The sequence below is a fragment of the Diadema setosum genome, chromosome 2 (genome assembly GCF_964275005.1).
Source record: "Diadema setosum chromosome 2, eeDiaSeto1, whole genome shotgun sequence".
Taxonomy (NCBI): Eukaryota; Metazoa; Echinodermata; class Echinoidea; order Diadematoida; family Diadematidae; genus Diadema; species Diadema setosum.
This window is the reverse complement of record NC_092686.1, coordinates 21,671,005-21,691,250: the sequence shown is the minus strand read 5'-3', so window position 1 is coordinate 21,691,250 and position 20,246 is coordinate 21,671,005.

The following is a 20,246-nucleotide window of genomic DNA, read 5'->3' as shown; positions in this document are numbered from 1 at the left end:
GTTCTGTCACCTCTAAAGACAGCCACGGTTCTGAATTAGCGTTGACTGAAGACACCGTACCATTCAATCTAGATAAAAGCTGTCTTTCGAAGCTCGTTTGTAGCTGAATTGGCAGCTCATTTTTCTCCGATATTCGCCCCGTTTTTCAACCCTTTGTAATAGCAGCTCAAGTAAGACAAACAAATTCATTTACCACATCATGAAACGCTCGGGTGAAAAGAAATCGTCTGATGACCATGTTCGAAAACGATTATTTGTCTCACGAGTCCAAACGAGAAAAACTCATCGGGTAAAAGAGCACAGCGATAGCTCTGACGTCATTCGTACCAACTCGCTCGCTTTGACCTTCTAGATGACAATCAGTGTTTTATTAGTGAAAGAACATCGCTGGATTTTTTTTTCGCACAATTAGATTTCAAACAACCTTGAACAAATCGAAAAGACGGCATAGCAACAATTTCCAACACCAAAAGTTCCAACATATTAAGTTCAGTTCAGTTTAGTTCAGTATATTTCGAAAGAAGTTTATGTTTCGAAAGAGGATTGACAGAATGGACACAAAGCAAACGATTGCGTGATACAGCCCAGATATTTGAATTGCTTTCTGAGATAAGGAGAATCAGTTCATGTCTGAAAAACAGCGGCTACACTTTCGACAAAATGTCATCCATAGATTTCTTTTTAGCTAAAGGGTAGACTGAGAGAGTGATTAAAAAACATGAAAGACACGAACAGTGAAACGGAGAATAACCCTGTTGTTTGTTTGTTTGTTTGTTTGTTTGTGTCTTATATAGGGGTCTTGTTTGGGCTGCTTTGTTTGCTGTGTTCGTGCTCATTTTATAGCAAGGATATTCTTAGGCAGTAAAGACTTTTTTTTTTATTTTTTGCTACGGTTTGCAGGAAGAGCTGACGACATTAATAATTTTTACTCCTTGACCCTTGCAATGACTGCGGTCAGTGTCGAACCTCTCCGTGTCCCCTTTGCGTTTGACCTATAGGACAGGTTTTGACCGATGGCAGCGGTGTCCTGACGCCATGTTGACTCGTGGATAGTATGACGAGGGCGGCAGCTGCCTCTTCTTACTAGTGCTCAAAGTCTTCAGGTTTGGTGTACTTCTGTTATGCCTGTGTATTAACAAGTGACCCGTCTGTTTCTTTGTTGCCCGATTATCAGCTACGAGACAACATGAAGGCACGTTAAACTCTACGAAAAAGATTGTGCGAAATATTGTCCTTGATCATGTCTTTGCGTAGAGGAAGATTTTCAAAATTGAAACTGTTGTTACATGCACTACCAGGTTCACTTCTTCTTCAAAACAAGAAAAAAAAAACAACAACAACAACGAAAAAGGTGGAGAGATATAACAGTCTATGCACTAACCCGTGCCAATGCAAGAAAAAATATTTTCTGTATTGCTCAAATTGAAACGATAAATGCCAGGGACGATATTTTGAGGGATGTTAAAGTTATTTTCCAAAGTTTGACTCAAATTTGACAGATACAATCCATACGTGAGATGGAAGTCAATCATCATTTTGTTAAATTTAAAAAAAAAAGCATATATATTATTTTCACATTTTTTATGACCAGATATTTTTATTTTCCAAAGTTTACCTCAAACTTGACGCACACAATCCATACGTGAGATGGAAATCAAACATCATTTTGTTACATTCTAAAAAGGTTTATTATTTTCACATTATATGACCAGATTCACCATTGTACAAGCTGATTTTGAATGGAAAATAACCATTATTTCAGCGCAGAAGATGATTTATTCAAAGCCGAAGATTGCATCTAACATGGTCGAAGTTCTCATCCAACTAGGATCACTTTTGGAGTCAAGGAAACGTCCTCGTGCTGACACACTCTTCGAACGTGAAGTGTGTAATGCTTTATTATTATTATTATTATTATTATGCTCTAAATTAGTTCTATTTATGTTTGCATTTCACATGATTGTTTTCCTCTCGTCGAAGGGTCCTGAAGGAGGAAAGTTCATTTCCACTTTCGTATCCTCAGCATCTTGAACAGGAGCACTTTCGACGCACTTGTTCATGTGCTCTTAAGTGGGTAACACACAGCGGAGTATGAAATCTACGGGGAGACATAATTCATCCTGAAAACTGACATCGAAAACGTACAGAGAACAGGGAAGAGAATAAAGGGCGAGCTAGAGATAACGAGCGAGAGAGTGCGAGGAGATAAACCGTAGGAAAAAAAAGGGGAACAGAAAGGGTATGAGGATATAAGCACAAGAATAACCTCACTCTTTCCTGCCCGGCAGCTTGTCTCTTAGCGCAGTCAAGGAAGGAAGGAAGCACAACCAACTCTCTCCCCCTCTACCCCACCCCTCTCCCTACCTCTCTCTCCCTCTCTCTATCTCTATCTCTCTCTTTATCTCCCTCTCTGTCTATATATATGTCTCCCCCTCCATCTCACACACACTCTCACGTTTCATGTTCTCGACATTTAACAAACTGCAAACTTTATTGGATTTCTTTCAGTAACATGGAATCATGAATTTGTGTTCTACAGCAACACAGAGAGCAATATCTCTGTCATAAGCCTGGCAGATTTCACGCGTATAAAGGTCGTACCAATACTTGATGTATATCACACTTAAGCTATACAAATCTAATACAATGCTTTACATGATGAATTATGTGTATACAAGACCTAGGGAAAGTATGATCCGCTTACGGGAGATACTGTAGATTTTAAAAAGAAAGCATCATTATACATCATATTACCACACTTCATACAAAGTCTACCTACTCATATAATATTGGTAGATAGAATAGATTTAATCTCATTTGTTAAGTAGAAGATCAATGATATAGGATGTTATTATATGTTTGGGGGAATGCACCCTACAAGCTTTGCTTCTTCAGCATTCCTCCCCCATCTCCTGCATTTTCGCAATTTCAGATTTTTTTTTTGTGTGTGTGTGCTTATTTCTTTTTCACTTTGTTATTTGCATATCTATAAATTCCACTTGTCACACTTTGTAATATTCACATATATATGTATTTATATTTCATGTGGAAGGAAAAATGTACTTACAAGTTCTGTTGGAGATGGAAAAAAAAATAAATGAAATGAAATGAAATGAAATTGATATAGATCAGCAGTAGATGGATAGATACATGTATGTATGTGTGTGGGCTTGTGAACAATACCAGTATCTGTAGCGTGACATTTGCTAAAGGTTACAGTGACCGGAAATGTCCTTTTTATTAGGTCTGTAAAAAACGGTCTAATCACTATGTCCCCCCCCCCCACTCTCTCTCTCTCTCTCTCTAATCTTTCTCTCTCTGCAATGTTGTCAGCTAGTCTTTTCTCTTCCATTCTTTTCTCCCTAGCAGTCTCCACCTCCATCGATCATTATTTCTCTCTCTCTCTCTCTTTTTTTTTTTGCCACCATCATGTTTATTTCAGTAGGATAAATGTGAGTTCCATGGACTGACGTAGGTTGAAGGTATGACAGTATAAGTTGTGGCTTACCGGGATTCCTCGTTACCATTACGGGCGACTTAGCCACAGCTTTACATCTGTTGTCACACTTGCCGTACTTTGGCACATGCAGCAGTTTCATTTTTGATAAGGGTCCTTTCACCAGCAGTGTGCAGCTGATTTTTATAATGTCATCCGTAATATCCTCCCAACATTCATGCAACTATGACGTCGTTATGGCATAATTATATTTGCGGTATAGGTATAAGTGCCCAGAATGACGAGCGATTCATTCGTAGACAGAAATAATGATAAAAGAAAGGAAGACAGAACGTGACTTTGTCAGCCTGTGTTTCTTGCAAGGCATGTTATAAAATGAAGCTAATGGCGTTTTGTGTGCAACTGATTCGTGCTTTTGAGGCATGTGCCAAAACTTCGCAATAAGTTTTGTTGTTGTTGTTTTTGTTATTATTATCTCCTATCTTTGTTGGTAAGTACATGACTATAACAACCTCTTGAAATGTAATTTTAGGAAATGGCTGCATCAGTAGAAAGAGTAGTAGTATAGCAGTATCAGCACTAATCATAAAATACTAATATTTGTAGCAGTAAGACAGGGCCCGCGAACACTTTTGGCTCTTTAAAAAAATCGAATGAAGAAATCGAAACACACACACACACACTTTAAGATTCACAGCCAAACCCAATGCTCTCCTAGGAAATTCTTCCCGTCGACGTGGGGGTACCATTGACCCTTAATTCACACCCCTCTACCCACCCCCCCCCACACACACACATACACTCAAAAGCATTCCTCGGCCCCTGTGAAAATGACAAGCCTATTTGCTAAGTAAAAGGAGCGAATTTATCTGTTGTTAATGCAAAAACTGACAACGCTATAGTGGTTTTGGTTCTGATGTAACTTTCACTTTTAACAGCAAGAGACTCACCACATTATGCGGCAATGCGATATTTCTATCATTCTGGAACCGTCTGGTTCATAGCTTCACATTTTGAGTCTTTGCCGTAGTAGGCTGTATATGGCGTCCATAAGACACTTTACCAACATGCAGATTCCATTTTGATGGGTGTTCGTGGACGTGAATGAGTTTGATTTCATCGTCAGTCTGTCCTTTAAAATACGAACGTCTGAAAGACGCACAGGCAAGACTGCGAGTGACGCTGACATGGCGTTCTCGACCTTCGTTCTTATTTCTTTCATTAGTGATATTTTCTGAGTATTAATGTGACTTCGTACGACGGGCATTCTTCATTCGTTATCATTGCTTTGCTCTGTGGTAGGGCAGTTAACTAGCATGAAAGTTGTGGTACTCAGCAGTGTGTCTTTAACTAGATATTTGCTAGCGAGGATCTTTCGGGAGAGGGTCGAGCGAGTCAACCTGGGCTTCAGCGCCCAGCTAAAGCTCATGAATAAATCAGACTCAAACCGTTCGCTCAATAATACACGCGGCTGTGTGCCTGAATATCGTGTTCGATGAAGTCTTATGGGGGTACGGTAGGATAGTTCGAACATTCTAAATAGGGGTGGGGTGGGTTTGAGATAGAGGGAGTGAACGACAGGGGGGGGGGGGGGCAGCTAGCTGATAATTTGCCTTCGTCTTACTGTTGTTTCTGCCGTACGACCATGCTTTGTGGTATCGCGTATTGACTACCTGTGGGTGGTTTGTAGCTATTATTGTCATAAAGGGAATGAAAAAAAAAAAGATTGTTACAAACAGCCTTATTTTCCATGGGTTCTCTTCCTTCTCACCGAAACGTACAAGCTTGTTTACCTACTGAACGCAACACATCAGTGTATTGTCTTCACCTTAGATTGTATCGATTTCATAGGCAAGATAACTGAATTAAGTTTCTTTCTTATTGTCCTTTTTGGATTATTACGTTTAAGGTATTGTGTATACCACGACGTTGTATAATTCCATCTGTTTCGCGAACTGAATTGTTTTGCACGTAAGAGAGCCCCCCCCCCCCCGAACTTTTGTTATGCAACTCCAAAATAATCATGTTAGTGATGTATATACTAAATATAATCATAGTCCTAATCTTACGAAATATGTTATCTATATGATATCACATAAAATTCATTCTATAACAGGTTGCGTAAGCTCATTCTCTTATAGTTTCTTCTGTACATTTATGCTACCAACAAAAAAGGAAGCGGAGTTCAACATTAATCTTAACCCAGTTGACATGTTTCAGTATAGATCACAGAAATCGGACGGAATCTCCAGCTGGATAATTTGATAAAGACAAAAATGAATTTAATTGAATTGAATTGAATTGAATTGGACTGAATAATATCAAACTGCATAAAGTGTCCTTCGCCTGGTAGAGTAGCGGTAAAACTGAAGAGGATACCCGTGTAAAGAAGGCCATATTACTACTATCTTATGCGAAGTTACCTCCGAAAGATATCCCCATAGACTTCCTGCACAGCAGATACCCGGTTTCCCTATTAAGCAAAAGGTTTTTTAAAAAAAGTCGTCGGCGAGGCATATCACTGAAATAATTCTACCACCGTTTTTAGGTTTTACAATTCATTTTGGATATGGTTCAGAGCCAATAGAAATCGTCTGTGGTACAAAGTGAACAGTTTCTTTCCGTCTCTGACCTAGTTTCCATGGTAACGTCGGATATCGCGAGGCATGTCTCTATGCTCTCACTGTGGCGGCTGAACATTGATTTGAGAGGTACGTCGTTTCAGAATTGGAGCACCGGTGCGCGCAGCATTTCCTATATTTCAGCAAAGTTGAGGAGACGAGCTGACGAGAGGGGCCTTGAAAACTCAAAAGCCACAGTTGGACCTTTGAGGAGAAAGTGCAATTTTTGCCACAGCCTGCCCTCGAGAAGCCTTTATGGGCGACACATTTTCAGCAACATGCACAAACCAGGGGCCGTGAAACTGGGAAAGGGGCTGGGGACTGCTGCTTCCCCCCCCCCCCTTTTTTTTTTTTTTTGTTGCTAGAAAAAAAAAAAGACAATTGAAAAAAAAATCGAAAAAAATCACAACATCCATGAATTTCCAAAGGTTCTGTCTTTAATTGTTCCGTCCTTAGTTGGTCCGTCCTGAGGTTCTTAAGTGGTGGGGAGGGGGGGGGGTACCTTGGACCTTCAAAAAAGTAACTTGTTAGAATACTTCTTCCATTTTAGTTTCATTTTTCCGTGTTTTTTTTTCACAAGGAATATGTACATAGGGTCTACATGTGACGCACATACGTACTGTATATACACACATATAGAATATGTGTTATTCCAATATGTATGATACGATGCACTTTTTTCATGACATGTATTATATTATGTGTATGTGAATAATGCAAGCATATACATGAATACACATTCTGCGTTTAGGAAATACTCACACGCACACACGCACCCTCTCACACACCACACATTCACGTAAAACGCTTCATACTCTCGGTGAAGACTTCTGCTTGGCTTCATATCCGGTGAGATATAGTGTAGAGAAGGCACTTCCTGCTAACCGATAAAGGCGTGTTCACCAGTTGCCTTTATTCGCCCAGCGGCGCGAAAGCGATAGTGTTATACCCCAGGGAGAACATCCACTAGAGCGTAATATATTCACCATTCCGTTTCACGCACGATTGCGAACATTCGTTCGATTGAGCACAAGCCTAAGCTTGCATGTGTGTGTGTGTGTGTGTGTGTGTGCCCATATTGCTCATTTAGACATCCAAGTGGAATGTATACCAATGAATGTTTGTTTTAAGAGATACAAAAGAGGCATTTGTAGAATTTCTTGTACATTTCTCTCTTTTTAAAAATTTATCTCAGCCCTTATTATCACACTCAAATGTATTATGATCAGAAATCTTGCATGATTTCAGCAAGTTCTGATGTATAAAGAAGAAAAAGGAACAACAGTCATCGTCATCTGTTAAACGACTTAAGTGTATTTCGTATGTGAAGAGAAAAACACGAGGATCAGCAAAACCAACACATTGATAAGTCATGTCCGGTATATCACATTAAGATAGCCGGAGACATTTCCACTGCAGACACCGTTGTAAGGCATCCACATGCCCTCCGAGATAACGATTTTGACATTCCAGTAGAAGTTGGATCAGTTTTCCTTCAAAATAGGTTTCTAAACTAGGTCGACTTTGAGTTGTTATTGTTTGTCTTCCCAGCCAGGAAAATCTGGACGTTGACCATCTCAACGAAACATATACTATATATATATATATATATATATATATATATATATATATATATATATATATATATATATTGTATATATATATATATTCACTGTCAATTTTCATAAGCTCCTGTGCAAATGAAGATTTTGAATTACATTTTTTTATTTTCCAAAAGAGATGCAAGCAAAGCAATGGATTGCCGTCTTCTATAACTATGCTCCTCTAGGAGAGCGCGACATAGAAGGGGGAGGGGGTGATAAAAGGGAAAAAAAAAACAGTATAATGGCCCTTAGCTGCGAAACATCAAATTTCCTGTTATTTTACGTCGGCATTCTTTGGCTTTGAATCAACAGATTTGAATATTCTCGTTCATAGCACGCAGTCCACTACGTGTGTTCCGAAGTGTCCTTTTTACGCACTGCAAGCTCTGTAGACACTACTATATGGACCTCACTTTGGCAAAGAGACAACAAATCGTGATTAATTCTCCTCACAGTCTGTCTATTGTGTCAATTGCGTATTACCACAATGCTCAATGCAGATTTTAAATGTTTCTTCATATCTTTCAATTCATTCTACATATGTTTTTTTCATTCTTTTTTCCAACAAAGCATAACGTAGAATAAACAAGAATTGATAATGGGCATACATTGGACTGTGGAAAATAAATCATCGATAGTTAACAAATAAAGATGATATATGCATACCGGGAAAGTACAAAGTTATGTTTTAATAGAGAAGAAGAAGAAGAAGAAGAAGAACTGACAGGATCACTAAACAGCATGCTTGCATACTGTGACCCACTCAAAGAATTTCGAGAATACTTAATTACGGATACATAACACAAAAAATGACTCAAAACAGGAGAAACACAACCACATGATATGACTTGGAAAGAGAGGAAAGAAAGGAAGGGAATGCCTGCACGCTGATCAAGGGAAACCGAAGCAAGAAGTGAGAAGGTGCTTCGGACACTGGTGGCGGCACGCAACTGAGCAAGGATTATGCCGATAACATGGCGTATTTCATTTACTAAATGAATTAAAGATGTCTTCAATGATGATGATGAACCTTAAGAATGTTGTGACCAATCTAGTGAGAATGAATATCTCAGCGAGAATCTAACAGAAAACATTTCAACTTGCGCTTCAAGGAATATAACAATGGAGAGGTTTTGTTTTGTTTTGTTTTGCTTTTTGATTTTGCAGCTTAATGAATTCGCAGCTTAATGAATTCCAAAATCTGGGGTCGGTGCTCGGCTAAGAAGGAATGTTTTCATTTTGTCTGCTTAAGCTCTACTTCTTTTGTCGTCGTTGTTGATTATCATTATTTCATTTATACTTTTTTAGTGCTCAAAGTTTGAGTGTAGAGTGGTACAAGATTGTTGTTGTTCTTGTAGTTGTTCAATGTAACACAAAATATATTGAAAGTTACGAGTATAAAATGAGAATACGGAAAGGAATGACGGCTATGAGAGGGATATATATATATATATATATATATATATATATATATACATATAACTGTTGCTATTGTTTACTTATACAATACTGCTGCTAGTCCTGCTACTGTCCTATTACTTTCACCGCCGTGCATGCCAATGTATGTCACATTACTGTTCTGTTGTGGTGTATATATATATATATATATATATATATATATATATGGTATATATATATATATATATGCTGTCAATACCAACAATTTATTTTTGACACACAAATTTTCGGGCTCACTGCCCTTTGTCAAGTGATTTTGATTTTGAGAGAACAATAGCAGGTCACTATCATTATATTATACATTATACATATATATATATATATATATATATATATATATATATATATATATATATATAAGTAGCAAAGCTGCAACAAAGTTCATGCTGTATTCACCAACGGTTTATTTATTCACACAAATTTTCGAGCGTCTCGCCGCCCTTTCTCAAGTGTTGATACTGAGAGAACAATAACAAAATTAAGCCATAACAATATATTGCAACCGTGTTACCAAGGATGCGCGCTTTAACGCATCAATGCTAGGCATCCTAACACCCAGCGCGCATCCTGGCAACAGTGCAATGTTACGTCATAATGAAATGACAATGAGTATAAAGCATACATGAAAAAAACTTGGCACTACTGATACAGAAGTAATATTTCTCCCGCTTACCCCGCAGCAATAGATCTTATCATTGATGCTGACGCTCCTTTGAACCATTTCTTGGAACCAGTCTTTTTTCCGCTCCGAGACGTATTGTGACGTATCTATTTAATCAAAAGAAGAAAAATGTGAATTTTCACATATTTCATATTCATGCTATAGTCTCAGATTATTTAAAGACTATCTACTCACCAGAATTTGGAAGTTAATGTATGTGTATGCTGAAGTTTGAAAGGAATAGTAAACTGCTTGCACATATTTTGCATAACCATCAGTGTGACGATTCAGTTTGTTTAATCATGATAATTTCAGATTATGTGAAGATTATCTATACACTAGAATTAAAGTTAATTTATAGTGTATGTTGAATTTTGAAAGAAATAATACACTGCTTTTACATTACCACCGCAGTTGCGTATTCAGAGGAATATTACTTCTGTATCAGTAGTGCCAAGTTTTTTTTCATGTATGCTTTATACTCATTGTCATTTCATTATGACGTAACATTGCACTGTTGCCAGGATGCGCGCTGGGTGTTAGGATGCCTAGCATTGATGCGTTAAAGCGCGCATCCTTGGTAACACGGTTGCAATATATTGTTATGGCTTAATTTTGTTATTGTTCTCTCAGTATCAACACTTGAGAAAGGGCGGCGAGACGCTCGAAAATTTGTGTGAATAAATAAACCGTTGGTGAATACAGCATGAACTTTGTTGCAGCTTTGTTACTTATCTTTTTATCTTGCCAACACGTGGACTACCTTATCAACATATATATATATATATATATATATATATATATATATATATGTATACATGTATATTCAATTTTATATATGTACATATTATATATATATGTATGTATGTATATATACATATATATATATGTATATATATATATATGTATATATTTGAATTAGGGTAGAAATTACAGTTGAGCAATCAAATGTCGAATATCTGTTATTTTGTTGCGTTTCTTTGCAACCTGCTTAAATAGAGTAATCCCCTTACTTCTTTTTCTTTTGGAACAACAGAAAATAAGCAGCAAAGTCTCTTAAAACTCAGCGGACTACAAAATCTTCTTATGGAGATATCTAGAAAGAGAAAAGCAACACAAACATGACCAGAGATTCCAACGAGTTTGTAATCGCTGAACACTTGACATTCATTTCCTGCCGAAAAGTGTCATCAAATTCATAAACCCGCTTGGTGTTTCGTTCCAATTTCAGTCGACCCCATCTGCTTCCTGAACTTGCACGGTAAAGTTCAAAGAGAAGAACCATTGCTCTGTGTACACTAAACAGCGCGTTACAGACAGAGAAACTAACACTCACAAACGCACACGCACAACTTTGTTCATTTCCTGTAGTCTACTTTGTTCTCCATGAATCCCTCTCATGTAAATCCGCACTTTATGGTACGGCTGGAGGGGTTTTAAACTCGGAGAAGATGAGAAAATGATAGCGAGGATAACGCGAGTTGATGCAAACCTGTCTGCCTGGAATGTCAGGATTCTATATATAAAAACGTGCTCGCAATAAAGTCCCTGGGGAAAAATCGAGAGCGATTGAAATTTTGTACGGTCCTCGAGAAGAGAATGTTTTTTATGAAGCAGTAAAATGATTAAGGTTGTCACGCCTTGCATTTGACTATCTCTCCTTCTCCCCCCCCCCCCTCTCTCTCTCTCTCTCTCTCTCTCTCTTTACCTACCTACCAGCCTACCTTAAAGGGATGGTATAGTTTTGGTTGAGATGGGGATTCAGGTTTTAACTTTTTACGAGATGATTAGAAACCACTTTTTGACATTTAGAAGAGCATACAATCTAACAGGAATTCAAAGTTTATTTGATGAAAATCGGTTTTGAAAATAAATGACTGAGATATCAAGAAAACAAAGTAAAACAAAGTGGTCCTAATAAAAGGTGGGTCCCACCTTTTATTAGGACCTCTTTGTTTCTGGATATCTCAGTCATTTCAAAACCGATTTTGTTTTTCAAATAAGCTTTTAATTCCTCTTTGATAGAATTGTATGCTCCTTTATATTTCATATAAGAAGTTTCTAATTATCTCATAAAAACTGAAAACCTGAATTCTCATCTCAAATAAAACTATACCATCCCTTTGATGTTAACGAGTTATATTCATCTCTCGTGCTCTATTTCTCTTTCTCTCTCTTTACCTTTCTACCTCTCTTTTTCTCATATTCTCTTATTGATTTGTTTATATATATATATATATATATATATATCTTTAGTTAATCCTGAAAAATGTTAAAATAGGAATTATTGTACTGCTCTTTGGAATGATATCTTACATTAAGATATACATTTATATATATATAGAGAGAGCGTGTGTATAGAGAGACAGACACGCACACATACATACAGGCAGACAGACTCTTAAAAAGAGAGTCAGCGTGTGTTTATGTGAGTGCCTCTATGCGTATGTGGACAATGGTTGGCCCAGATAAAATTGTCATCTTCAATGGTGGCAAGAATGCCTTTTATTCGTATAGTTTACATCAGGCATTGGCGTATGGGCGCACAATATCGCTGCCGACGCGCGTGTAACACAGCTGTATCACATCGACTGCATTTACTTGCCAACGTGATCCCCCATCACCATGACATTCTTTAGCATAAAGAAACTGTATTTGCATCGTTTCGATTGGATGAGGCAGCGCGTTTTGAGGAAAACTACAAGGAAAGAAAGTTCGCTCGACTAAACCGCGTAGACACGCGATAATGTTTTTACTGGGGCTCTACTGATGAAGCAGAAGACTGTGTTTGTTCCTGTATTCTCTCTTTCTCTCTCCAGCAAATCCAGGGGCGGCAAGATTGACGTTTGAAGCTTGCAGAGAAATTAAAAAAAAAAGAAGAAGAAAGGAATTCTAATGTGGCTTGTCGGTTGTCTGACTCATGGCATGGGTAATGCAATCGAGTGCACGCGACTGTTGAAACTCAACGCTTGATGATGATAAAATGCCAGTTTGCGGTGAATTGCACCGGATATGCTGGTGTGCACCTCTCTCTAAAAACGCACTGCATGATTGTGTCTGCACTTTGATATGATTCAGGTTTTTGCTCACTCTAAGTACACAATGACTGATATCTATAACGTGTGGGAAAGTATATTAAAATAACACACACACACACACACACACACAGACATATGTATACATACATATATAAATATGTATATAAATCGTTCTCTCTCTCCCTCTCTGTCTCTGCTTGTCTCTCTCTCTCTCTCTCGTGAATATATATATATATATATATATATATATATATACATAAACATCAATATACATATATATATATATATATATATATATATATATATATATATATATATATATATATATATATACAAAATATATAGCTAGATAGATAGATAGAGGGAGACTTGCAAGAGCCATCAATCTCCCAACCATTTATCATTTATCAAAACAAAAACAAAAAAAAGCTCACGCCGTCATCCTCTGGTTTCCTTACAAAAAGCATGAGTTCTGATGATCCACGACCTTTTTTCTGTCATAGTTACTAGCTCAAGTTCAATACGTATACCCAGTTTGATTATTGTCATTTATTTACAATTACGTTTCTCACGGATTATTCACTAATAACCCGTCAAAGGAGTATCATTTCCCTCCATCCCCGCCCCCTTTCACACCAGTCATATCTCTTGCTAGATCGTAGAATTTTATGTATTTTCCTGGCCTCCCGCCAGTCCGATTCATCAGCCTAAGTTGGCTACAATCAGCCACTGAATAGGCGAGGAGGCCCCGTTTGTTTCCCCATAGGCACATCACATCCGAGCGAATCAGTGTGCCGCCATCTAATACTGCCGAGTGCGCGCCGTGTCCTTGTTCGCAAGCGTTTTCATTAGCTCCGCGGAGGAATTCAAATAGTGGTGGATTAAAGGGATGCTGTATCTTCGTGGAAAGGTTATTTTCGCGCCTTTCGTATCAACCAAAATATCGATGGATGACGGATTTCCCCTTTTCTTCCACTACCCGTTTCCTCTGTAGCACTTTTTTTTCAAACATTCAACTAAGAGTAGTACTTGTATGGTTCTGTGGCAAAATAAATAAATAAGAAAAAAATACATGTCGTATTCCTGCCGTACGATGTAAAAGCGTACACGTCATTTTTGTATCTCATGAATTTCATGGGTTTTTTTTTAAAGAATTTAGTTGACTTAATGTCAATGTAGATCAACTTCAAACTGTAAACAAATAAAAGAATGCGCTTGTCACTACTTACATCTTTATCACGGATTCCTTCCTTGAAATTGTACTCATCTTCCTTTATTGTTTTAACGCGTAATCTGTGCTAAGTTTATTCCAATCTTAAATTCTTTATGCTCAAGTAATGCTGCCTACATATTGTGATGCATCCATTCGTTTAAAGTATAGCTGGCATCATCCATACATGCGCACGAAGTAAACGGTCTTTAAATTTCAGCTACTCAATAAATAAACACGCACAAAAAAAAGTTGCTAATAAAGTTTATTATCAGAAACACATTTGAGTCGGCACATCCGGTCGGTGATAGTGAACCGTGCAGGCGCTGTAGGCATTTCATTTTATGATTAATCCTAGGGATAGATCAGACTGTGACTACTGCCCTGGATTAATGCAGTACAGTTTGCATCGCTGATATCAAATCAACGACTGGATGTGCAGTGAACACGTTATAAGGCATTACAGGGTGTCTCAAATAAAACTATACACTTTTGAAATGGCTGTCGAATAAGAAAGATATGATTATGGGGGAAAAGGTTTATAAATTATGTCTGGATAGCTTATGGACTCAACTTTCATATGGCATCAAAAAGTCTGGGAATTATACTTGAATAAGCACTGCTCACTTTTGTAAAGGGTATGAAAATTAGGCTTCACAGAAATTACCCTTTTAAAGTTGCGACAGGTGAGTCCGTTTGAGCTTACAAAACTGAAGTTGATATGATAAACTTATGGTCAATTGCGATCAGTTTGGGTTTGCTGAGTGCATTTTATGGTTTATTAAACCAAAGTTTTATGCATGAGTAAACCGCAGTTGCATCTATTTTATTGTAGCATTGCAAATTTTCCTGGTACACACAGTGGTGTGTTCATGTGAGTCAGCAAAATTTTTAACGAAATGTATTTGAATAATGAATTTACATAATCCTCATGTGGTTATTAAGTAAATCAATGAGCTATTCTAAAAATCTGAAAACAACTGCAATGTGGGGCGAAGGTCTTCATTCAAGTCACAGATGTAAAAAATAAGAGTGTGTAACATGGAACTTGCAACATGTACCATCACCTCATCCTTACTCACATGAACACACCACTGAGTCTACCAAGGAAATTTGCAATGCTGCAATAAAATAAATGCAACTGCGGCTTACTCATGCATAAAACTTCGGTTTAATAAACCATAAACTTCACTCAGCAAACCCAAACAGATCGCAATTGATCATAAATTTATCATATCAACTTCAGTTTTGTAAGCTCAAACGGACTCACCTGTCGCAAATTTAAAAGGCTAATTCATGCGCAGCATAATTTTCATACCCTTTACAAAAGTGAGCAGTGCTCATTCAAGCATAAATCATTTGTAAACTTTTTGGTGTCATATGAAAGTTGAGTCCGTAAGCTATCAATACATATAAGTCTTTTCCCCCAGAAATATATATTTCTTATTCGGCAGCCATTTCAAAAGTGTATAGTTTTATTTGAGACACCCTGTATAAGAGATGCCGAGAATCGTTGTTGTGCTTGCTAATGCTGTTGTTGTTGTTGTTGTAGTTGAAGTGTTACACATTATGTAATAGTTTGGCAACGCAATGGGATAATCACACACGAGGCGAATGCTATACGAATAAGAATCAGGTTTGTTTCTCTTTATATGTGTAACGGGCCGGCCATTTTTTCAAGCAAAGCTTACAATGGCGGCCCTCTGCATAATCGCTTCTTAACTACAATAAGTTTGTTATTGTAATCCCTGCTGCATAGACATGCATACTGTATATTATATCATTAATTTCCTATTATGTTGTTGTTTATGCAAGTCAAACGACTCTATTTTAAATTTGCTTTGTATATTTCCCACATGTTCATTATTATGTAACTTATGTATATTGATTTGCAGAAAATAAAGTACTTATCAAAACAAACAAACAAACAAACGGTACATACCACACGAAAAATATGACACAATATGATTATAAATCTTAATCAATATAATAACTTGTGCCCTTTGGTGCTTGTCATTGCCACTATTGAGGCAAAAGAAAATAAATGTGAAATCATGAAGCTCTGTGTTGCAAATAATAACTCAGCACTTAATATTATGAAACGGTTCATCCATTTAGGAGCACTAACCGGCTAGCTATCGCCAAAGATGTAGACATAATTACCCGGCGAAAAGCCATCCGGGTATACTACGGTTATTTTCTGGTTAATTTAACTGCAGATGATGAAATAATCATTCGGTGCCCTGGGACGTTTTTGTTTGAACATTGTGAAAAATGCAGAGACGTGTGATGAGGGCACAACTCATCCAAAAAAAAAAAAAAAAAAAAAAATGGTGGTGGTGCGTGGGTGCAATGTGTGTGCATGTGTGTATTTGCCTGTGAGATGTGTGTGGCACAATCCCATGCTTTTTAGAGGGTATGTGAGATGTGTTAAAAACGTTTGAGTGTAACGCGTGTGTTTGTTTATTTATCCATCAAGTGTGTGTGTGTTTTTTTTTTTGTTGTTGTTGTATATAGGCCTACACGTAATGGGCAAGAATGATAATATCATTGATGAGAAGATATAATTAATCTATGCATGGGCATAATGTGAGTTTGTCTGGATCTTCCCAACACTAGACATAATGATGCTGGGAATGTGGTTATTACTAGTGAGAGACGACAGGCGAGGTTGACATGGGAGTTTCCAAGGAGTATTCATGAATATTTCTGACGCTCTAAATAATTTTTATGCATTTGTAACATTAGAAAGCAATGCACCAAACGATGGAATGTCGAAGTGGTTATGTTTACCGTGTAGAAGTTTTCAATTCATCCATATATATATATATATATATATATATATATATATACATATTCTCACACACAAACAGGTACATTGTTGTTATGAAAATAGTCATATAGACTTTGTATAGGTATGATGTTTTTTAACTAGAAATAGGAGTCGATGTATAATGGTCTAATTTTAAATCCCTCCCACATAATGATGATTGTACTGAAAAAGACGATCTTCCATTATGTATTTCTAAGGGGATTTTCAAGGGCCTTGTCATGTGGAGACTTGTTATAATATAAGGAGAATTTAACAAGATAATGTTATATATATATATATATATATATATATATATATATAATTATAGGCGTGTTTGCTCCTGTGTGTCTGTGTGTCTGTTTGTACAAGGAATGGCACACGCATGTAGCCAGCATGTGCGCCCCGTGATTAATTGCTTATTTCAATCGCAACTGTTAACTTACCAAAAGGTAATAAAAATGCAGGATTGACTTTGGGTGTGCAAGCTACTGCTAGGTTTCGGATGACAGGATCAGGGTCTCAGTTCTGATTAGCCAGACTTGTTCAATTTTATGTAAAGTTAATTTGTGTCCGAAAAAAAAAAAAACCACCCCAAACAAACAACGAAATGTTCTCGAATAAGTTACGATACCTCAGGAGTAAAATGAGGGAACATTATCTTCAAGTAGCACTCCTCAACATCATGTTTCTCTACAAACCAGCTTAACTTAACCACAGTGAAATCTGTTCGACAAAGTCAAAGAGAATACAGTACTTTAAACAAGTACTGTTTATCATGCTTTTATATTACGATGTACCAGCATCTGATATATTAGCCATCAAATGCTCTAGCCGTACGTAGATAACATTTGGATAAATGCATGATTTGATTATTGCTTAACGAGTTATGTGCGTCATGCAAGCTCAGCTTTTTGGTAGATCACTCTTTTCCATCCCTATCTTACGTTTTGTCGTCCTTGCAAAGTATGCATTGTTTCTCTCATTGTACGTTTGTTAGTCCATACATTTTGTATTACACTTTATGCCCTGCGCTTCCTACAAATTGTTAGACAATATGATTTGCCACATGAAGACTTTGCATTATGCATTGCCTTTTGTTGGATGGAAATAAAGTTTAATTGAATAATAATTCATTTTAGAATAATCAAACCAGTGACAAAAGGCTCGTCATTTCATCGAAGAATGCCATGTGGTAATGAAGTGCGTCGTGGATAATGAAGTCCATTAGAAACCATTCTTTGATTTATTTATAATTGTTTAACCCTCTTCTGTATGCCACACTAATTACCTGTCCATAGGTCTGTATGTGAAATGTGTGCACAATTGGCAAAGAAAGAGTTAAAGGGGCATTCCATATAAATCGATGACGCCATGAATAGATTTGTGGAAATCTATCGTGATCCTCGAGCAGATAAACCCAGACTCTGAAAAACCCAAAACATAATACACTGAACAAGGATAATGACATAGGGGGTTCACACATTCTAGTAATGTAGCAATGTAATTCCACTACAAACACTTGCTTAACAGCTTCACCTGTCAATGCCTGTGTAGGACACATGCTTCCGTGAGCACACAATCATGTCTTCTTATGCAGTGTTATGTGAAGCTGATATGTCCTCATCCTTGTTTATTGTGATTTGTAATGAAGTTTGTAAATATTCTTATTCCTCATCAAATCACTACAAATTCTGAAACTCTGTACCAAGCATAACCAATTATTAGATGTTCAACTATGCAAATGTGTGAAAAATCATCCAAAAGTATCCTTTAAAGGGATGATATAGTGTTAATTGAGATGAGGGTTGAGCTTTTAACTTTTTGCGAGATACTGAGAAATCATTTAAGAAATGTTACAGAGCAAACAATTCCAATAGGAATTCAAAGTTTATTTGATGAAAATCGGTTTTGAAATGGCTGGGATATCCAAAAACAAAGTAAAACAAAGCGTTCCTAATAAAAGGTTGGGTCCCACCTCTTGTAAGGATCCCTTCGTTTTGGATATATCTCATCCATTCTAAAACCAATTTTTTTTTATCAAATAAACTTTGAAACTCTCCTATTTCATAAGAAGTTTCTCATGGCACACACAAAAAGTTGAAAACATGAAGCTCCATCTCAACCAAAACTACACCATCCCTTTAAGATTTGTCTACAATGCAGTCGATGCCATGAAGCGGTTAATTGCGAGTAGAGATCGTGTTCTTCCTTCCGGTACTTACATAAATCATCTCGAACAAAATAAATTAAGATTTTGATCGCAAACTGGGCTAAGTGTCATTTTTAAACATTTTAAAGTAAGTTTATCATCAGACAGAGCAAAATAAAACCTTTCCGGTGATACCTCACCTTTTAACATAAGAAGGACTGTTCTTGAAGTTATGATTAACAATATTCCATTATCTTCTCTTTATTTTCTGTTCAGCAGCTATAATCGCAAATATCTCAACTGAACAAGAATGGAGTTAAGTCGTTTTTCGAGCAAACTCTTCAAATGATAATTAACCCCCTTCGTGACGCATTGATTTCTTGTCCATAGGTATGTGTGTGAATTTTGTGCACATTTGATTCGTTGGTACAGAAGGAGTTAAACCGTAATATTGAGAAACACTCTCAACCCAAGGAGTTTGAACGGAATGCATTACAGTATATATGGCGTCCTATGTCTTCCACCTGCCCGCGGGTTCGGAAGACGCTCTATTAAACTGAGAAGTCAGTCGGTAATAGATACTTGCCGATCAGACAAAGACGACATCATTGTTCCAGACGACAGCGTGCCGGTCACCCACATAGCGGTGACCTTTACGTATTGATTATTACTTTTACACTGAACACTGAAGAGAGTGGCCTCTGCTGTGCACATATAGCACAAGAGACAATAGAAAGATGACCGCAGGACCTTGTCTTCTGCTGTGGCTCTGAGATCTTCCACCTTTTGAATACATCGACAAGAAACATACCCACGCATTCATGTACATGTACATGTACATATTATACCAGCAGATATCAGTAAAAAAGGGGCATATTATGAATGTAAATATATAAATGTATACACATATATGTTTATATCTACAAATGTGTATATACATGTATATCTATGCATTAAAACACATATTCAAACTTGTGCATAGCGACCTATCAAAGCTATTATAGTAGGTTTCAACTACACTTGCGGACAATCCGAGTCATCGCATAATCATATCCATAATAAACGTCAAAGCGTGTCTCCCGTAACTAGATATACATGCAAACGGTCATCAGACGTCAATTGACTTATCACAAACACACACACACACACACACACACACACAAACACACACACACACAGGTGCAAGTGTTTCTTTTTGTTTGTTTGTTTGTTTGTTTGTTTGCTTGCTTGCTTGTT